Consider the following 6,236-nt stretch of genomic DNA (forward strand, 5'->3'; position numbering starts at 1 on the left):
TGGAGGTTCGTCCCTATGGACAAAATAATGATCTCTGGAATAGTTAATTGGTCAGACCATCAGATTATTTTTTTAATAGTATATTCACTGAAATTATTGGAAATTATGTGCAAAGGAATATTGTCATGGCCTGTCATGACCATGGCTTAAAAACAGAATGGTCTTACTGATAGTACAGTGAATGTTGACTTTCTGCAGTCCTTCCTACTACATACAATTAATCTTTAGTCATATCATTTAGTTTCGGTTATCCAGAACTACTATTATGAATTACTACCATGGCAGCTTCTGCTCAGCTGATCAGGCTAAAATATTATTTTCACTTCTTGTTAATGTATGGAATCTTTATGCTATTCCTGCAGCTTGTACAGTACTTCTCCCTAATCTGCTATTGTTCTCCACATTTTACATGTCAAAATTAAATCTAAGCCTCTCTCATTTCTCCTTAAGAAATGAGAAGAAAATGTAGACTGCACTTCTATAAATACTTACATTGTTCCTTGTTTAGAATTCAAGTGTTTTAGAATACTCCTAAGAGAGCTTTCAGGTTTTCATCCATACATTGGAGAAAACAGTTTATTCCAGGTGGCAAGAAGAGTCACTTCTGTTCAGATCTAGTTTGTCAGCTCAGCTTTCACCAAGTCCAAGGGCTAGCTTCCAATTTAAGTGCTTGAGTAAGCGCAAAATACATTCATAGGTAGATTGGTAAAAGAGATATTTGGTGTGAAGTGAAATGAGAATCTGCCAGGAACATCCATACTTCAGAGGATAACAGTGATTCATGATTAAGAGGAGATTATGCTTAAATTCTGTCCAACTGAGTCATAAACAATTATTTAATAATTCATGGAGCTAGCTGTGTCCTGGCCTTTTCTGTTAGGCTTGTAGAAGAAAATTGGCAATGGTTTAAACAGAGGCTGGCTATATGTGCTTTTCAAAACACCTTTTTCTCAATAATCTCAAAACTGAAATTAATGACTGTGTTCTCTGCTGCGGTGAATGGTTTCAGCTCCATTGATTTCAAAGTCATTCCACCACCAGAGTTTTTCACTGATTTCTCAATTGGAACACAGCTGCTTTCAGAGGAGCTACAATGTATCTATCTATTGGCTGTTTAATATTATTGTAGTGTATATAAAACCTGGGAAACAAGTCTCCGGAGTGCAGTTCTTATTTAAATGAACTGCACAAATGTAAAAGGCCAGCCTGCCATAAATACACACAGAGCCTGGCAAAGCCTCCTAGCAGTCAGCTGTGCTCAGGTGGAAGGACAGGTGGCCTATGGAACCATGCCTCCTGCATTCAGCAATCCTTGGTGGTGATCATGCTTGTCCCTCTACCTGGAACTACCAGTTCTTATTACATGTGCACTCTTGTTTTTTACTGACCAAAGCTTTCTGCGAGCATTATATAAACAGATAGTAAGGCAAGATAAAATATTGCCAGGTCACATGATTTCTCAACTTAGAGAATATTTATCAAAATGACTGAATCAAAATTACTCTCTCTGGTTTGTGGCATTAAATGATTGTTGATGTAATATGGGTGGTCTGCACATGAACTGTCTGAGGTCTGTGTGTAGGAGAGATGTTAACATGGGAAAGGACTGGGAAACTATTATTGAAGAAATAAGCAGGCTGACATTACTGCCAAAACAACTGCCATGGGATGCTAAACCAAACTGGGTAAGAAATGTAGATGAGTGTGGAGAGACTTGAGGTCTTGAAAGAAAAAAAAAAAAACCAGAGAGATTAATCTTTATGTGATTAGAGAGGGAGAACCAGGGAGGTGGTTCAGTTGCAAAACATTGTTAGGCCGATGAAGGAAGCGATTTCTGTGCTTGAGTTTCGTGGAGGTAGGATGACTGGCAGTGATAGCTGTCAGATATCAGAGGGGCTGAAGAGCAGAGAGAGGTAGCAATCAAGCGACTGAGTGATTAGGGTTTGGCAGAAGCTGTAAGACTGTACAAGGTGAGATATTTAATAAATAAAGGAAGAATAAATGGCTTGTATTTAGACTGGGTTCTGGTTATCCTGTTATCATCTTAATAAATTATTATTAGTTTAAGATTGATTGAATCTTTCCAGACTGGGAGCAGAAGAAGAAAGAGAATTCTGTCTTGAAATCACAGCAGGGGATGCTGACCACCCCCCTTCCCCTCCCTCACACACACACACACACACACACACACACACCCCCGTTAACATCAAGTCCTGGCCTTTCTTTAATAACAAAGGGAATGCTGAGCCTGCATGGAAAAGGGGGCAGAGTATCCACAGGAGAGAGGGTGACATACAGCCTGAATTCGCTCCGAAGGGAGGGTATGCCTATCTGAAGAAAGGTTGTTTGTTTTGTCTTTCAACAAGCAATAATCAGCCATTTTCTCTACGTAATTATTGATTGTGATTACAGCTCCCACTACCAAATAACAGGGTAAGAAAGAAAGGGAGCACAGAAAATGAGTATGGCTAAACAGGGAAGAGCGAAAAGCACCGCTTAAGCTTATCAAAACAAAAAGGTTAAGTACAGTGCTGATGCAAACAGCAGTCTGCCTGAACCCTATCAACTTAGAATCTGTGGGTGGTTCTTTCACTTCCAGTTCTGAAATGACCAGGGTTTAATCTTTCTGCTTTAATTATAGGATGTTGGTGGAAATGCCCAATTCTTGGCTGTGTCTGGAGTGTTGATGAGGCATCTTCTGTCCTTGTATCTCGGGAAAGAGATGGATGTGTTTGGCTAAATGAGCCTAAAATGCCCTGCAGTTGATATCTGGGAAAGATTTTTGCAAGGATTCAGCTGAGAGAACAGACAGCAAGGGATACAAACTTATTAGACTCCCTGTGCCATTTTCTTAAACTAGACTACCACACACAACACCATCCATGGTGAGATGCTGTACTGAGGAGTTATGTGATAAAGTGAGGGAATAAAGAACAAGAAGGAGAAAGGCAAACTTCCTTGACAGCATGAAGTGCACCTGTGTAGAAGAGGTCTCAAAGTAAACAGCTGCTTACATCTGAACTGAATACTGGCTACACAAGGCTGTCCTGTATTTTTACAAGGGTGGATTCTTGCACTGAGTTCTTAAAATATTCTTCCTGGTTTCATTTTTAACACTAGGATAGCTACAGATATTGAAGGAGAGCACCTGTTGATTTAGAGCAATACTGAATGTTTACCAGGTTTGCAAGGCAAACGTTTTCAAGCTTGCAGTATACAGAGTCAAGAGGCGGGCTACAGGGTAGACTGTGGGTAGTAATAACCAAAAAAAACCCTTGAAGACAGGGTAGAAAATTGGTTCAGTATGAGCTTCCAGTTACAACGCTACGGCTACTGGAGTGAGGTGACTGATGGGTATATGATTGAAGAAAAGACAATCATATGCCCGATGGAGGAGCAAAGATCTAGCTCCATTGCAGCAGGAGGGCTCAGATGCTCAGTGGTCCAACAGCGGATTCAGGGCAGGGAAGCAAGGTTTTTCCAAACCCACAGGTGTCACTAGGAAAGGCTAACACAATAGGCCCTGGAAACTCAGCATGTAAAATCTGGTTTCTCCTCCTCACAGGGTTTTCTGCTTCCTGCTGAGTTCCAATTTTACTGAAAGCTGGTATGGAAGATCCTGCCTGCCGGAGAAGCCAATGGACACTGAGTGGATGGCTGGAACATGCTGTAGTGACAGAAACAGATTTCCAAGGTGGTCAAAAGTGACACTTCAAAACTGTGACATCATGCTTATTGTTAAAGCAAACAAACTTAGAACAGAAGGCCCTGCCTTCCTGCAGGGCAGCAATTACTTTACCTTTATATTTGGCACTGGCATAGGCACTGGAATACTACTTCTCCTTTTGGTTCAGAAATGCAGGGAAGATACTGAAAAACTGGAAATCACCAGAGAACAGCTAAGAGGAGAATGAAAGGACTGGAAAAGTAATGGCTTATAAAGCTCAAGCTTGAAGATGAAAGTAAGAGGAGTCTTGATTTTGATGCATTAATACCTACAGCGGACCAGAAATCTTGTAACAGTGGTGTTTTCTATTTATCAGTCAGTGATATAGGAGAATCCAATGGATGGAAAACCGAAGCTAAGAAATTAGTGCCACAGATAAGTCACATTTGAATGTGACTTATTATTTGATGGATGCTTCATCATTGTTTATTTTTAATAAAAACTACATGCTTTTCTGAAGATAGGGTTCTAGTTCTTTTACCCTAAATAGCTGATGGTGGCCTTAACCTAGACAATATTCATATCTGTATTTATTCGTTGAGGAAGGAAGACTGTTATCCTGCTATCATTTAGCTTAGTTTTGCTACTAAGGTAGAAAACAAAGCAGGCTTATAGTCCCTGTGGATGAGAGACTGGATTTTTACTTTTTCTGCTTAAAACATAGTTTACAAGTGTAATTCATGCTCAGTGAATGAGGAATTTCCCTTTGTTGTGAGCTGACAAAATGAAGCAGCGTGAATTGCAAGATACTAGGTTAAGCATCAGGCTTCTTGACATGAAGTCAAACCAAATCTGTGCTGAATCATTTGTTTGGAAATTAGATCCAATTATCTTAAATGGGTCATTCCGGACTAACAGAGCAATAAAGGGCACTGTATTTGTTGATGTATTTGACCCTGATGTTCCAGTCATGTCAAAACGTGTATGCACCATGCTTCCAGCCTAATTCACATTGTGCAGTGCCCTCCCAAATGGTGTGCACCGAACAGATGATAAAAGGGCTGTCGGTATTCCAAACATCAGAAGTCTTGCTGATGTAAAGCAGAAAATTACTTCTGAATTTTAAACTGACAGAATATTAAAAATTGTTTTGACCTGTAGAGTATGGCTGTCACCAAAATCAGTATAGTTGGGTCTTTTTCTTAACTGAGGGGTTTTTAATGTTCAAATGTTGTCTGAAGAATGAAAGGGAAAAGACCGTTAAGAAAAGGCTGAAATTCTTTTACAGATCTAATCCTCAAGTAAGCATAGAGCCAAAATAAATGAATGATGTGTAGCTCCTATTTTCTCAAATTGTGTGTTACCCTCCAGATCAGTAATGTAGGGCCTGTTCTGACATGGTCAAATTGAAATGCAGCAAAATGTAATGCTGGAGCGGAACTGCCCCTGCATAAAGCTGCTTAGGCAAGTTTGTCAGGAGTGGTGGTCCCCAGAACTGTAGCACTGATGATCTGATATATGAGATCAAAATAAAAGATGAAAGTCCATCCTTGATTCCTTGGTTGACTTCTCCATACAACTTTTAAGACCTGCTTCAGAATTTCAAAGGAGAAATGCAGATCTGCACTGAATATTTGGCCACATCTTTCTTTAAAACCACATTTTCATATCTGTATTAGTAAACTACCTGACCATCATACAGATTATTAATATGACATTTTGAAAGGGCACTTTCTATTACATCACATTTTAGGGGGCTCACCTTTAATTAGCTTTGGTTATTTTTGTTGCAAGAATTTCACTGGACTAATTATGCAGTTGTACTTTTAAGAAAACATTGTCTTTGGAATTTTTCATTGTACAGCTGTTTCTAATGTAAAATCTACTTTTGAGAACCAAATCTGGGATTACGTTGGTCTGCTTGTGCAGAAGGAGGTAACACAGGTAAGTGAAACAAAAGCAGGAAGGAAGAAAAATTGAACAAAACAGAATAAAACAAAGCTCTCAGCCTAGAACTATGTTACTGGGTCATAAATATGGTGGCATAACCTGGAGTCGTGCATCATAAGTTGTGAGCAATAATCTTGTATGTACTGAGGGAGCAGCAAAGCAAACAAGAAAACTCCTGAAGCCAGAATATGGAAATTTACTAGAGCACCTGAGGTGTGCAGAGAGCACAGTCATCACATTTGAGTGCACCACTCCCTCAGACTTTTTCATCCCAAAGGGTATTGCAGCTCCCGTTAGAAAGCTTCTATGTGGCAGCAACGTTCAGTGTTTATCTGCAACACTGGATATACCGAAACAGCCGTTGCTCTGCATCGCGTCATTGCATGTTTTGTTTCCAGATGACATCAGAGAGCACAAGAGAGGAGCGTCTCTTAGGGGTAGCCAGATACATCGCAAAGCAAAATGAACCGCTCCGTGGCGTGACCCGAAGGCACCGCGGGAGCAGGCAGAAGCGCGCTCCCCCAGAGAGGCAAGTGGAGCGCCGCAGGGGTGACGGTCCGTGTCACAGCTCGGGCGCCCGTGCTCACGGCTGCTCTCCTCGGCGCGGCGTCACTGGAAG

This window comes from Phalacrocorax aristotelis, chromosome Z, assembly GCF_949628215.1.
Source record: "Phalacrocorax aristotelis chromosome Z, bGulAri2.1, whole genome shotgun sequence".
In the NCBI taxonomy this organism is placed as follows: Eukaryota; Metazoa; Chordata; class Aves; order Suliformes; family Phalacrocoracidae; genus Phalacrocorax; species Phalacrocorax aristotelis.